General features: G+C 41.2%; 1 long non-coding RNA gene across 1 annotated transcript; it reads left to right on the top strand.

Annotated features, from left to right (window-relative positions):
* The first annotated feature begins 12,624 nt into the window (after positions 1 to 12,624).
* Positions 12,625 to 16,162, top strand: LOC134637163 (uncharacterized). Its single transcript, XR_010095077.1, has 3 exons — positions 12,625 to 12,738; positions 14,739 to 15,010; positions 15,685 to 16,162. It is a non-coding gene; the product is annotated as an uncharacterized LOC134637163 (long non-coding RNA).
* Positions 16,163 to 16,537: the final 375 nt, after the last annotated feature.

Here is a 16,537-nt window from a genome sequence, read left to right as displayed (position 1 = left end):
GGGATATTTAGCTGTACCAAGTCCACACCGATGCATGCTCGATAAAACGGGCGGAGCAAGAACACATCCGGGACTTTTTCGCGTTCTCGGCTTGATGCGTACTTCGAATTGGAACAGTACTTGGTCTCCGACTGATGACGTATCACGAGTACACGAGAACGCAAGTACGCACAAGTACGCATATTGAGAAACGCCCCAGGTGTTTCACTACAGTCCTCGTCCTCTGTGGTGTTTATTTTGCAGCTGGCAGCTGGTACATGTAGCAGACTGCCCCCTGGTGGCAGCTGGTGTTGTTTGCTAAAGCAGAAACATTTTACTGATGACATCACAGGCTTCAAGTGTTTTCAGGGGTCAGAGTGAAGATGTAACAGAGTTTTCAAAAAGGTGATCTTGTGTTCCTGTAAAGCAGGTGCTTTTCAGTAAAGATTTTGGTTAATATTCAGGCACTGATTGATGTGATATAATCAACCTGATAGACTTGCTGGTTCTGTCAGAGGAGGCTCCGCCTAGATGTCTAAATTACATCTCTGCTCACACAAAGTGACGATTAGTTATGATGTACCATCGAATGTCAGTGAGTGGCGTGTAGCAGTGAATGCCACAAAAAACCCCAACCGGTCGCAGCATATGGCCCCGCCCCTCCCTGAGCCTGGTTCTGCCGGAGGTTTCTTCCTGTTAAAAGGGAGTATTTCCTTCCCACTGTTGGCAAAGCGCTTGCTCATAGGGGGTCATATGGTTGTTGTGTTTTTCTCTGTATGTATTATTGTATTGCTGTCTGTTGTTGTGATTTGGCGCTGTATAAATAAAATAAAAATAAAAAAACAGGAGCCTGGAATGTCTAACATCCAGCCAAAAGGGGTAAAAAGTTGCCAGTCAATCACTTTTTATGTGATCACGAGGGTCCCCCGGGTCATCCTCCTTTCTGAAACACAGAACTGAGTCCTGAACTGTGGTCAGAGGTCAGGAAGCCTTTTTGACCACAGACTTCCATAAAGGACCAGAAACCTTTTTTCCTTCAGTCATCTCCTTCTGGTGGCCATTACAGAGAATGCAGGTTTAAGGCATTTCAGTGTTGGCTTCACTTTTCAGACCCAGACGTTACGTCCATCTTTTAGACTGTCCATGGTTGCAGCAGAGATTTGATCGCCTGATGATGACATCTGCGCTGATTTATTCAGGAAAGGTTTAAATAATAGAGATTCTGCTGTGGTTTTTTTCTTCTCTCAGGTGTATCATAAGTCGGTCATCTCTGTGGAAGAGAGCAGCAGTGACACCAGCACTTCATGCCGTGTTCTCCTTGCCTCCTCATCGACTGACATTCAATAGACCCTTTATCTTCATCATCTACAATCAAAGCACCAGCGTCCTGATGTTCATCAGCCGAGTCAATGACCCCACCCACGCACCTGGGCCCACACACCTGCCCACAACAGTCCACACCCCCAGCCCATCTTCTAATGAAGTCCTGTGACAAATATTAGCTAAACATTGTCCTTTAATAACAGTGAATTATATTATTAATTCTGTTAGCGTCACATTAGCGTCATGTCTGTAATACTCTCTCTCTCTGACATCTGACTGTTACTTCATCTTCATCATCAACAAGAGCACAGTCACACTTGGAAAAACAGTGGTTGAAGACCACGGTGCGACAGTGTGCAGTCACCTTGTGAACTTTGTGAACCTTTGAGATGGTCACTTTGAAGACAGAAACTAGCTCTTGGAGGAACCACTCCTAGTCAGCTGCTGTCAGTGGATTAAGATGCAATGATAAATTATTAAGAAGATTTTCAGTTTTTGGAGTTGTGTATCCACAGTTAGAAAGCTTTCTCTGCAAAAATACCCGGTGAATGGTTCTGGAGCTGCTGTGATGGGCCCATAGAGAAGGAATCCACTCTAACCTTTCACAGTTAAAACCTGTGGTCCATGATGCTGTGATACAGAGCTGAGTCATTTTCATATTAACCCTCAGACTCAAGTCTGCCGTTGATCTCAGTGAATGGAACAAGACTCCTCCTTCCCCGTACACAAGTTCTCAGTTGACGCCCCACAGGAAAGCAGAAGAAAAATCAAAGCAGTCTGTTTTCTTAAGAATCTACTGAGTATAATATTTATCACTTCTTTCTTAAAACTGGACGCATTTTCTCTTGTTGCAGTTTGACATGTATGTGGCACAGCTGGATTTAGTTCTTGTGTGTTAAAATTTTGTCTTGTGTTTGAAGAACGCGTGAGTCTTTGCACGCATTAATTGAACCCGTCTAACATATTGTGACGTTTAAACATTATTTGAACACACTGACACGGTCACATTAATAGCTGCATGTTGGCAGCGATATGTTATGCGTTAGCGCCTGTCGAGGGACTTAAAAGAAGGAAACATGAATGTAGCTCTGTGTACACATTGTGTTCTCATCACTGTGTGAATGAAGCACTTAAAGCCACTCTCCTCTAAAAGACAACAGGACCTAGTGTTAGGATTCTCTTTCTTCCTCCTCCTGATGCTCCATCAGGTTCAGATTTGCTCAGTTTAAGCCAAGTCCCAGTATTTGTCTGGATGCGTGCTCAGTCATCCAGGTAAGGAAATCCCAAAAGGTTGATTCCCGTCATCTGGATGTTTTCAGTGGGAGAAACGTTCCGTCTCTCATCCAGGTGACTTCTTCAGCCTCAGCTGACTGCAGGTTTCCCCAACATTATAAACAGTACATCTGCACAATGACTGAAACTAGCACCACTGAATTTCTCTCTGTGAATGGTACTCATGGCTGTTGATCAGTGGTCATGACAATTTGCATATTAATGATCTGACCTCCCAGCCCATTGTTCCTTCAGTGGTGACATCATCAGACACGCGGGCAACCCGCCCGCGTTCACAGACACGGTGGAAAACTTTATTTCAATTTATTTGCATTTGTTTAATCCGAACAAGGAGATTTAGAATCAAAGTCCGAGTCACAAACTCTCAAGATTCGCCCCGCTGCCACTCACATATCAAATGAGCGTCTCCCGCGGCACCCCGGTTAGCCAATCAGCTACAGGTCCAATTTTACGATCTCAGTCAGAGGTTCAGACTAGGACTGGGCTCCCACAAGACTCCTGTCTCCAGAAATATACAAGTCCATACCAACTGCTCTGCAACCCAGTGTTTCTGGTCCCCTCACCAACATCGCTTTTTGAGATATTTTCATTATGAACCACCAAAAGAGCCATTTTACCCCCCAGTACAGAAGACTGTATTTGGATCTGAGGGCAGCAGCGGGTACAAATGACTGTGAAGAAGCGACGGACATTTCATGGCTGGTCTTAGATAATTGTGAGTTATTGTGTCTTATGGTGAAAAGTACAGTTTTGCAAGAGGCATGCAAGCACTGTGGAAAGAGTAATCGTGTGTAAGTCCTCTAAAACTGTTTTTGTGAACACTCTGCTCCCTACGTTATGCTTTGAAAATGTGATACATGTAATGTGATCATCAAAGAGCATGATTTTTTAAAAAACGTTTATTCTTATGCTTTTAAAGTATGTCCGATTATCATAAAACACTTATTTGTATGTTATAATGTTTTTCTTACATCGTGTGTACATTTTTATAGAAATCTTTTTTCATTGTATCAATGTGTAATTATCTATCTTTGATAAATAAAATATTTAATCTTGTATTTGTGTACTTTGTGGTTATTAAAAAAAGATTGTGACATATTGCACTGATAAACACAGATGGCTGAAAGAAATGTTTGATGGAAAAAAAGGAAACAGGTGTTTTGCTGCTAAACTTTGAGGTTCTAAGTTTAAATAAGAAAATGCATAGAGGAAACTAGCAGCCCCGAATCTGTATGTAAAACATGGAAACTTCATAGCAGTGATACTTGTTTGTACATAGTTGCACTTATTCTTTGTTACGATACTTTACTGCTCCAGTGAAACAACAAGATCTCATTTTAAAGTACATTTTTTGCCATCCTGCCATCTCATTTTTCATGTTCTCTTAATATCTTAGAGCTATTTCCAGGGACAAGAATGTTGATGTTAGATTCTGTTTTAAATCAGCTTGTGATCTTAAAGTCACTCTCATAGCACTGATTTTAGAGTAATGTGCAACAGTTGTAATGTCATTTAAATTTCCAAACTGTCCTTTTCTCCAGTCAGGGTTACGGGTGAAATTTAACTTGTTCTTTTGTGTAACTGCACATGGCCCATCACAGGACCCCTTAGTAAGCTGTACAGCATAAGTTTTCAATTCACTTTTGTCAGAAAACTTCACAGTATGAGAAGTTACAGCACAGTTTCTCCAAATGTGTGCTTCTTTTTCAGTCAGCGTGCTTTTAGAGCATCATGTATAAAATTACAATCAGTAAGTGTACTTTAACATTTGAGATTCCGAGCGACTCTTGCTTAGATCATGTGAACTATTTCATGAACCTTTTTTTGTATAATGCATCAAACCTGTTCAAATCAGTTTATTTTCAATTTATTTCAACTAATCTAGAGACAAGGAACTCCTTTTCAGCTTCTGTGATGCATTTACTTCTCACACCTTAATCTAGATGTTAGTGTTCTCAAAGTTAACATGTCTCATGTTACCATCATGTATTTCTAAAACCCAGCCTCAGTCTATGCTCTATAGACTCTCACATGGAAACACCATTGATCTAGATATTCACAAATGTCATCAGGACATCTCTAACATCTAAAGTTTTTGTTGTTTTTATGTTTTACATAAAAAACTTCAAATTTTCAAATGAAAGCAAAGCGACATGCAAGGATATTTTTCTTTAGTGATGTTGCTTCAGCAATCTCAAATACTAATTATTCTGGGAATTTTTATGGTCAAACTATGTGATTTTCCAAATGTGTGTGTGTGTGGAGTAAAATGACCTTCTTCTTATGATGTTGTTGTGACCATGAATCATTCAGGATCAACAACACAAATTGTTTCGATAGCAGAAACAGTCTGTCTTATAGTTTCTCAGACGTTACCGCTAGTTTTACAAACACAGTCTTCTTCAGGTCTGTTTATGTAGCTTTTATGAAACTGATTTTCCATAGTACAAGTAGCATTTAATTTTTCTTTGCTCTCCAGTATAAATGCAAGAATTTGCAAGCTTTATTGAAACTCTCACAATGTAACACTCAATGCCAAAAACAGGGTTAATCTATGTTTCTATGAACACTGCTTCACATAGCAACAGCTCTGAAAATCCCCCCTTTTTTAAAATAATGCAGGACAGGATCTCTGTTACTCTCTGTGTCTGTAAAAAATCCAACCAAACTGGCAATCACCTCTAAACAAATGGAAGTAGTTTATGGCTCTTTATCACCTGCAACACCACATAACACCTAGATGTTAGACTCTTTAAGTTTAAGCACATTAGTAAGGTTTAACAGATTTTTCACACACACACACACACACACACACACACACAAGCATGGGCCCAGACACAGGCGCGCACACAGGCGCGCACACAGGCGCGCACACACGCCCTGGACCAGAACAGATGGCATTTTTGCTTCACTCTGCTCATTTTTGCCCATAAAAAATGTAAACTTTTTTTTTGGCTTAAAAATTAGAAAATGCTATTGATGATAAAATTTGTATATTTTTTTAATAATGAAATAAATTTTTAATTATTGAAAAATTTATGAGTTATGAAATATGATAATTTTATTAATATCATAATTTTATGGCTACCATATGTTTTATTACTTCCTTTATTACTTCCTAGGGTTATAAATCATTTATTGGGTCATAGATCACTCGATTTGACATAAGGGGTATAATATCCCTCCTGTTGTTTGCTTCCTTTTCTACTTTTTGAACTTCTGTGTGAAACTCTGGTGTAGACCTCTCCATCAGCTGCACTTTTTGTTTACAGCTGATTAGCATGTTGTGCATCCTGTGCTGTTGCATGTATGAAATATTAAACCTATTTAACGTGAATCCTCCACACCACTGATGTGTTCATGGGTGCTCACCTGTGAAAGAAATATTCTCAGTCTCCACGGATGTACAAATATCAGGTAAAAGTACTCCATTACATGAAGGGTATTTCCGTCCTGGTTTGTTCCTTGTGACTGATGATTGATTATGTATGACTTTGTTAGGTAATCAGTAAGGAAACGTGTTAATGCTGCAGGTGGAGTGGGACTGATATTCACTTATACCTCATGGTTGGTCACGTGATTAAAAGTTGTGATTTTTGGCTTTTTTCTGATCTTTGGATCATTTGAACTTTAATTGAAATGACACTATGAGAGAAGTTCAGAGAAAAAAAGTCACAGGACAGCAGCTGAAACCTTTGACCCAGAAACTCAAACGAGCTGTGGGCCATTGCTGGCAACATCCTGTCATTAGAGGACACTTTAGTGTTCAAGTAGTACAAAAGAAACAAAAAAGAAAACACCCACTAATATTTCCCAACATGTTTTGTGTGTTTGTTGAAATTTCAAATATTGTATAACAAGACTAAATTCTTTTGTCCTCCCTCTTAACTAACTGAAGCCTTTCATTGAGCGACCAAATAAACACATCGGTCCTCTCTCTCTGTCCACACACGTGGCAGCACTTCTGCTATCATTGTGTTTGTGTTTAACAAAATCAAACTGCAGACATAAGTGTGCAAATGAGTTTGTGACTCTCTCACTAACACAAACAATCCCTCAGCATGTTTGTGCTCTCTGCTCATGTTGCCTTCATCATTTTGGGCTTTTTAAAGAGCTTATTTTAACATTGCGCTCAACAACAAACAAATCCTCCCTAAAAGAAATATTCCCGCACGTTTGAGACCCGTGCTTTAACCAATAAGAACACAGCAACAATCTGTGGGTGAACTCTTACTGAATCAATCAGGTGGCAGGATGAGATCATTAGACTACACAGTTCTCAGTAGATACAGGTAGAATCAAACTCCACTGTCTCTGATGAGGTCCTGATGTATTCTGGGTAGTAGCCTGAAGCTGAATGGAAACTCTTTCCTGAATGCTGACTGGCTGATGGCCTGGAGGAGGTATGATGATGTCATCATCTTCAGTCTCACCCCGATTGGACGCTGAAAGAGTTCGACTTCAGGTTTCTGCAAAATATGAGAAAATTAAGGCAGATCAGACTTCTTACTCAGTAGCCCCGAGATCAGCTGATCAGAGGTCAATCAACAATCAATAACTTTACTTTTCTGCATTCATCTGTATGGGCAAAGAAAAGCTCCATCACGGTGGTGTGTAAATAAAATGTGGAGCCTCCAAAGGAGCTGAATTCTGGATCACGATAAAAGATTTATGTTTAAACAGGAGTGTAATGGGAAAGAGTCAAAAACACATCCAATGGGGACTTCCACTTCCGGCCGATGGAGTAAGTAGCAGCGAAAGGCAGCTCCGCCAAGTTTTCTGATTATCTAAATTTCCTCGGTCACATATTTGAAGATTTTTAGACACAGCTGCACAAACTTCGCCTGGACAAAACTAGTTATGAAGAGTAGTCGGAAATACACACAAAAAACTTTGTCGTCAATTTCTGCCGGCAGCGAAGAGCAACTACACGAAATGGCAAAGGAGAATTCACCAATCTTCGCGAGGATCCTTCGGAGCGAATTACAAGCCTGCCAAGACCGTATGATGAATGATATCAAAATGCAGATAGAGAACATGCATGAGAACATATGCAAGGACATTTCCTCGCTCAGAGAAGAAGCTAAAGCGGACACCAATAAGCTTCGACATGAGCTCTCTGTTGTAAAGACCCACCTTTTAGCACATCCCAGCACACCCACTCACTCCAACAGATGCACCTTGCTTAGTTCTCTCACCTTTGATTGGGTGTGGTGCTTGCCCTTAATTGCACTCACCTGTCACACGTTATATAAGGACTGCATTCACTTTTGGCTCACTCTTTCTTCACTCTCACATGGGGCGGCAGCAGAGCATTGGCAGTCCATGTGTGTCTTTCCTTATTGATTCTGAGAATAAAAGGAGAACCCTGTGAATGATTGATGACTGCTTATTCTCATTCTAATCAGATGAGCCCATGATGATGACGACTTAAACTCTGAGCCTTCCTTCCTTCATAACACTCTTACAGAAAAAAGAGACACTGCACGAAACTCACGCAGAAACAACAAATACACAGAAGGAAATGGAACGGGCTCTCTGCGATGCTACAGACAGGTTAACAGCCTTAGAAAAGGATCACGAGACCCTAAAGAAAGATTATAAGAAACTACACAACAAATGTATGGATTTAGAAAATAGAAGCTGCAGAAAAAATCTGCGACTGGTGGGCATTAGTGAGGACTAGGGATGGGTACCGGTATCCGGTTGGGTTGCCTGTTATCGGACCAGAGTTAGCAACATCCCCCAAAAACCCGAAGAGGAGAGTCCTGGCCCCTAGCCCTGCCAGTGTAGCAGAAATGATGACGGATGATGATGATGGCAGCAGCAGCCGTTCTTCTCTGGGTGAATAGCTTAATGTTGTTCATGTGTAATTTACGTTGAGTAGGCTAACCACGTTATTACATTAATGCATGTAAGGTGAACTAGCAAACACCGTCGTAGTTACATGCGGCTGTCTTCTTGTTTGATGGCAGATACTCCCTTCACCCTGGCCAAAAAGGCTAAAATGACCAAAGAAAAAGTGGAAAACAGTTAAACATGAGAGGTTTTGGGACAAAGTCTGTGTTCTCCATTCTTTAAGCACCAGTTTGAGCACCGTTTAAGCACCGGCACCGTTTCAAAAGTACCGGTTTGGTACTGGTATCGGATAAAACCTAAACGATACCCATCCCTAGTGAGGACACAGAGGGGGGAAACCCCAGCTGTTTCATGGAGTTTTTTTTCAGTAGTGCTCGGGAAAGAAAACCGTGATTCGCTTACTGTAATATACCAAGCCCACAGGACCCTCGCCCCAAAACCACGGACAGGAGAGCGCCCAAGAGCCATGATAGTCCGCCTGCACTATTACACTGACAGGGAGAAGATTCTGCAACTGTCCAGGGATAAAGGTCGCCTTTTCTACAAAGGATCACCTGTACACATCTTTCCTGACATGAACCCTGAGGTCAGCAAACTTCGTGCGACATTCAACCCAGTGAAAGGGAAACTGCAGAGTGCTGGCATGCCCGTACAGTCTGTACTATCCCGTAAAGTTGATTATAACGATGAACAATACCAAGCATTCATTCACAGATCCACACAAAGCAGAGAAGTTTGTCAGAATCCACATCCAGAGCCCAGCCACATCTACTGAAATGGAGGGATCGGAAGTGCTATCTCTACAAACAATATGACCCAGGAGGGAATAGTATATAATAGTAACCAACCTTAAGGAGTTTAGTGGTAAGTCTGATGTCTACAGGCTTTTTTTCTTTTCTCATTCATTTATAGCTCAGTTTCACTGCAAATGAAGAGGGGGTTCAGGTTTGAGTTCAAGGAGATGTTCTTCAGTTCAGTTCAAAAAGGTTGTGAATTTCAGAGGATCACATCTAGAAAGCTCAGAATACGCTCTATTAACCAATCAGTAATAGTTAATAACTATTGGCACCTCTATTGAAGAAACGCCACAAAATCTTGTCAAATTTGTAACATTGGACTGTAGGGGAGTTCAAGGACCAGTAAAACGAGGAAACATTTTAGCTCACTTAAAAAAATTTAATGCGGATATGATTTTTTGCAAAGAAACGCATCTGAAAGTACAAGACCACAACAGATCAATTTGCAAATGGATAGAACAAATATTTCATTCCACTTTTAATGCAGGAAGCAGAGGCACAGCTACTAATTAAAAAAACAGTACCATTTACTGCAACAAAAATATTACCAGACGCTCAGGGTAGATATATTATTGTAACTGGCAAACTTTATGGTAATTTAGTTGCATTAGTAAACATTATGTGGACGACGAGCAATTTATAAGGTCGATAATTTCAAAACTACCAGATATAGACACTCACCAATTAATCATAGGAGGTGATTTTAATTTTGTGTTGAACACAGACCTTGATAGATCATCAAGTAGACCAGCCAAAATATCTAAATCGGTGTTAAATATCAACACTTCACCGAGTTCTTTTGATTCCTCACAGTTCCTTGAGGCACTTTAAATAATTTCATCTCAACAATGGGAAAAGCCATCCAGAAATTTACGGGAAATTATGGAATAATTGACCCGTGGAGAGCTCAAAATCCTAATGTGCAACAATATTTGTTTTATTCTCCAGTCCACCAGACATATACCAGGATAGACTTCTTTTTAATCGATTCTAAACTTCTACCATCAGTAAAACATTGTGAATATGGCACAATAATGTTATCGGATCACAGCCGCCTTTTCTTGCAATTAGCCCTTGGGTACAATCACACAACAAAGATATGGAGATTCGATAATACTCTATTATCCAATAAACAGGGGAAAGAAGAAATTAAGAACCAAATAGATTTTTATTTGTCAATTAACACTCCAGCCAGGACTCTAGAGTGCGACCAATTTGGTCGCAAATCTGACCAAATTTTTCAATGGTGCGACTAAAAAAAATCCTAAGTCGCACCGGTGCGACCAACTGTTCGAGTAAAAACTCTGAAAGTTTTTGGACAAAGTTTGTGTTTTTTCCATTGTTTAGGCACTGCTTCCAGCCAAGAGTGATACCATATATGCCCTATAGCTGCAGAAAAGGCTAACATTGTTATCTTTTTACAAACAAAACAGCTAAACATGAGAGGTTTTTGGACAAAGTTTGTGTTCTCCATTCTTTAAGCACCGGTTCGAGCACCGTTTAAGCACCGGCACCATTTCAAAAGTACCGGTTTGGTACTGGTATCGGATAAAACCTAAACGATACCCATCCCTAATTATATGTGGTGATAAATGCACTGCTCAAGTGTTCCCTCTACCACTGTCTTTCAGTGGCAGGCAGCAGCAAACAGGTCGTCAGAGGAGCCGATGTGATGATTAAGTTTAACATTGTCTACAATATTGCCAAAGAGTGCCAAAGCACTTTAAGCACAAGCACTTTTTTAGTAACTTATCTTTCTTGTAGAACTGTGCTCCAAATAAAGAACTTTTGTGTTGACAAGATTGTTAGTTAATCATTTACAAATCAATATTGTCTGTATGGACAGCAATCCCTCCCCCCCCCCCCCCAAAAAAAAGTGCACATGTAAAACTGCAGTGTTAAGTGATGCAGTTGAAAAATTTGGGTGCACCTAACTTTTGTGCTGGTGCGCCTAAGAAAAAAGTTAGGCGCACCAGTGCAGCCGTAGAAAAAGTTAGTCTAGAGCCCTGACTCCAGATATCACAAGATTTACCTTATGGGAAGCGCTAAAAGCGTATATTCAGGGACAGTTGATTTCATGGAAGAGTTTGATAAATAAACAACAAAGAGAAGAAGAAAGTCATATAAAAGACAAAATATGGGAAATAGACAACACTCGGCGCTGCCCTCAACAGTCTTGCATAAGAAGAAACTGTCCCTGCAAGCAGATTTAGAATTGATGTAAACTGCAAAAACAGTCAAGCTTCTAACCAAGACAAAATATAAATATTATGAACAGGGAGAAAGAATGGGTAAACACAACAAATCAAGAAACAAGCTGCGACAAGAATGATTACAAAATCTAGCTTAAGCACCACTGCAGCTCGTGTCACTGTGGGAAGATTCATTTCAGTGCAGCTGCTGCCTGTTGCCGTGGTAATTATGCATGATTGCACAGTTGAAACTGAAATTTTTTAACAGGTTCAACAACATTAGTATCTGAGTCTGAGTGTTATAAGCCTGTTCATCCTTTAATATAAAGTTTTAATTAGTCGGAATTGTCTTTAGAATGATGTCACTTTTATGGCATTTTGATAGAAAAGGCTTGAAAGGTTACATGATGTCCTGAGCTGCATTCCCCTTGCTGAAGAGCAAAGGCAGAGTGACACCACAACAAGGCACAGCTGAGGGTCTGTCAGCAGTGCAGGTCTGGAGATGTATCACCACAGAAGATGCAACACATCTCATTATGTTGTTGATTTTAAGACTGACTGAATCAATAGATTATCCCCGTGAGATCACATCATGTGGATCATAAACTTTTTGGTTCAGTGGTTAGCACTATCACCTCACAGCAAGAAGGCTCCTATTGTCTGAGTGGAGTTACATGTTCTCCTTTGCCTGTGTGGGTTGTTTTCTCATGGTTCTCTGGCTTTCTTCCACAGTCCACAGACGCACACGACAGGTGTGTCTCTCTCTCTGCCCAGGGGGGATGTGAGGTGGGCAAATGAAATGAATCACTTCTTTAACAGGTTTGAATCATCCAGGAGGCAGTCTTCAACATCGGCTGCAGACTCACCCACCCCCACTGCTGCTGCTGTTCCACCCCTGACACTTCAGCCACTTCACACCTCCTCCACACACCCTGGTCACCAAGGGCGTAGATTTGGCATGGACGGAAGGGACATGTCCCCACCAATATCCAGCGATTATTGAATTGTCCCCACCAATAATTTGATCTCTTCGAGTAAAGAAAAACAAACCCGATAGAAAGAAAAAAAAAACCGATCTGTCAACGTCTCATTCAGCCAGCGGTGCAGAAAGAGTTAAATCATGTTCTCCTACCTCATGTGACAAATATGGCCAATGTGATTGGCTGAGCCTTTCAGGGAGCTCTGTTTAGTTTTAGCAGCGGCAAGCCTGCGCTGTGAGGACCTGCAAGGAGGAGAGGAGGACGGCAGCACAAAGGAAGAACCTGGATATAAGAAAGTATTTTTCACAGAAACCTGTAAGTCACTTAAAGTCATGCAGACATACACTCATCCCCCCCCTCCCCCTCCAAACGCCTTCGACGCTTATTCCCCTCCGATGCTGACGGTGGATCAAGGAGACCAGCGCACAGGCTGCAGGCCCGGATGTACTGTCTACACTGGCTGTCTCTCACCCTTTACCCACCCCTGTTGCTTGTCATGTGTTTCTTTGGTGTATTAAGAGTTTTTTCATGTGCAGAGGTGTTTTTTTCTGTTCTCAAACTGATCTCCCTGTTGGAGCTCAGTCTGGGGGGAGTTATTTTTTTCTCCTTATCTTTCCTCATGTGGTGCTTTTTCCATTGTTATACCTCTCTGACCTGTCTTCCCCATGTGATGTTTTTGTGTAATGTATGTATGGTCGGAGGGTAAGATGGCGCTGCCATTGCGTGCAATAGGTCGGCAGCCTTAACATGAAATTTCCCCTTGTGGGACTAATAAAGGTATATCAAATCAAAAATCAAATAAAGGTATATCAAATCAAAGTCAAGCTCACTCATAAAATGTGTCCGTCATAATAACGTTACAGGCTATGCTAGGCTTTGGCCCACATCAGTCTAAAATTGTATGTAACCATAAATAACGTGTTTTGGAAACTAAATGCACAACAGGCAGCACTGTTAGTTCTCTCAGTCTCAGAGTAGCATTTCTAATTTTGATTGAAACTGTCAGAGAAAACAGCAGCCTCGAGTAAGCCAGGATATTAGTTTACAGAGGCTGTTAAAATTATATGTTTAACGTTAAAATGTTGGTGACACAATAATTTCATCCTAATGGCACTGACATATTCATAGGGTTAATTTTTGAGACAAAATATCATGAGGTTGTCATGATTTTGCAAATATTCCACCTTGTAGTGCAGTTTGCACAAATTGTTTTAAAAATGCATTCACCCCAAAAATATTACTGAGTCAAGATCTGCACAAATTGACAGAAACACTGAAGCAGCTCCACATTTTATTCTTATTGTCATGTATGTCCTATTTGTCAGGTGACAGAAGAACCAACACAAAGCTCAGAGAGTAACGGTGATACAAGATCACAGGTGAAATTGGATGATGACTTGGTGGTTCGTGACTGTATTTGAAGCACATGTGTGACTGCATGTATTTGGATTGTCTCACTGTTATTTATCAGGTGACAGAGGCAGCTCTGCCATGTTGTAGCTCAGACAGAGGTGAAGAGGCGAGGTCACAGGTGACTGACTGATGTTTTGGTGCTATAGATTAACTAGTATTTATTATCATGACAATTGTTAGGGTGCTGATGTAAATTGATTCATTAGTGTACATTTGGCAAAGAATCTGAATTGACATGTCTCACTTTTTATATGGCACAAATCAATGTGTTATTTTATCAGGTGGCAATATGTCCTAGTGCAGTCAGAGGGGAGGAGCCAGGGCCAAAGCTGAGGCACATCAAGCACATAATAATAATTTTGTGGTAATCTTAGATGAGTAGTTTTATGGACAAAAACCAACAGGTCATTCAGTGTCCCCTTAGTGCTAATGTATAAGAGATGTTGATGTACTATAACTGAAGTAATGTTCTTAAGTCCTTAAAGTCATATTCTTTTATTGTCATGACTGTATTTGAAGCTATTTTTATTTTTGTATGATACCTGATTTATATGGAATATGGCTGAAGTAAACTAAAGTCTAAAATACTTAGTCATTTGTTTAATAGTAATTTAATATTATATAATTCACATATAAAACTATGAATTGTAATTTTAAATGATTTAAAAGCATGTAGAATAGCATATGTAGGCAAGTATAGTTCTCCTTTTTTTAAATCAAGAAGCAAAGACAAAAAGGAAGAAAAAAAAAGAAACAGGGCAGGGTTTGGTGGTTGAATCATCCGTCCCCACCAACGCCAAAACCAAATCTACGCCCTTGCTGGTCACTACTCCCTACCCCCAACCACAGTATCCAGTACACATCCAGCACACAGCTCCAGCCCCTCTCTCTCAACCATCCAGGTTAGGAGGGACCTGAGGAGGATCAGAGCCAGGAAGGCAGCGGGTCCAGATGGCATCAGCTCTAGGGTTTTCAGGTCCTGCGCAGATCAACTGTGTGGGGTGATGGAGCACATCTTCAACCTGAGCCTGAGGCAGGGGAGAGTTCCACAGCTCTGAAAAACCTCCTGTGTTGTACCAGTGCCAAAGACCTCAACAGCTGCAGGCCGGAGGCTCTGCCATCCCACCTGATGAAGACCCTGGAGCGGCTGGTCTTGGCTCAGCTTCGGCCCCTGGTGAGCGCATTACTGGACCCACTGCAGTTTGCCTATGGCACCGGAGTGGATGATCCTGTCATTCACCTCCTACATCGTTCCCTCGCTCACCTGTAACCGCTGAGAGCACTGTTGTTGGGTTTAAGTCAACCCTGCTGGTAAACAGAAACTTACTGAAAGCAACCACACAGACACCAGTGTACGTTTTACTTGCAAGGGGAGCTTCAAGGAGGGCAGTGCTGCCACTCGCCTCTCCAAGCAACTCCAACTCCTCTGCGTCCACCTCACTCTTTTATTGGCAACAGAGGTTACACACAATTCACTTAACCACGTGACAGTTTTGAGCAGGCATGTGTGTGTGTGAGCAAAGTATATGCCTGTGTGTGTGTGTGTGTGTGTGTGTGTGTGTGTGTGTGTGTGTGTGTGTGTGTGTGTGTGTGTGTGTGTCACTTCAGAACAGAACAGTCTGGTTTCTGAAGCTTTAATGGAAAATTATAGCGTCGAGGCTGCTTCCTCCCATCTCATGGTACACAAGTGCACACAGAATCTTATCAGACCTAATAAGGATAAGATATTAATACAAATGATTATATATTTCTAAGCATAAATGACAATCTTAAAAACATCAATTCTAACAACTGTGAGAATCATGTTTTTTGATTTCTTCAGTGCCTTTAACACCATTCTTCCCACAGTCCTGAAGGACAAGCTGGAGAACTCAGGAGTGGACCATCACTTCACAGCATGGATACCGGACCACCTCACCGACCGACCACAGTATTTGAGAACTCAGGGCTGTGTGTCGGACAGGGTTGTCTGTAGTACGGTTCTGACTCCGTTCCTCTTCACCATCTACACTGCAGAGTCTTCATGGAAGGTACTGTACTCAGCTTCAGCTCCTCTCTCTTTATGGCTGCTCTCTGTTTATACCAACTTTATTGTCTGATTGTCTTTGTGACTCTGGTTTTGACTTTAAATCAGTGCAGAAGAAACTTGTTATTCAGTGCCAGCAGGAGTGAAATTTGCTGATGCGAGTCAAGAGGTACAAGGCCCGGGTTTGTGTGCAGCCCATTTTTTCAGAACCATGAGGGAGCCTGGAGTGACTGGAGCCTTCCTTTGTCCTTCCCCCAGCTGTTAAACATCATTTTAATGTTTATATGGTTAAATATGATCTGTAATCTTGGAGTCATTTTTGACCAGGATACAGTGGCTTGCAAAAGTATTCGGCCCCCTTGAACTTTTCCACATTTTGTGACATTACAGCCACAAACATGAATCAATTTTATTGGAATTCCACGTGAAAGACCAATACAAAGTGGTGTACATGTGAGAAGTGGAACGAAAATCATACATGATTCCAAACATTTTTTACAAATAAATAACTGAAAAGTAGGGTGTGCGTAATTATTCAGCCCCCTGAGTCAATACTTTGTAGAACCACCTTTTGCTGCAATTCCAGCTGCCAGTCTTTTAGGGTATGTCTCTACCAGCTTTGCACATCTAGAGACTGAAATCCTTGCCCATTCTTCTTTGCAAAACAGCTCCAGC

This window comes from Pelmatolapia mariae, linkage group LG2 (genome assembly GCF_036321145.2).
Source record: "Pelmatolapia mariae isolate MD_Pm_ZW linkage group LG2, Pm_UMD_F_2, whole genome shotgun sequence".
In the NCBI taxonomy this organism is placed as follows: Eukaryota; Metazoa; Chordata; class Actinopteri; order Cichliformes; family Cichlidae; genus Pelmatolapia; species Pelmatolapia mariae.
This window is presented reverse-complemented; position numbering and strand designations above follow the sequence as displayed.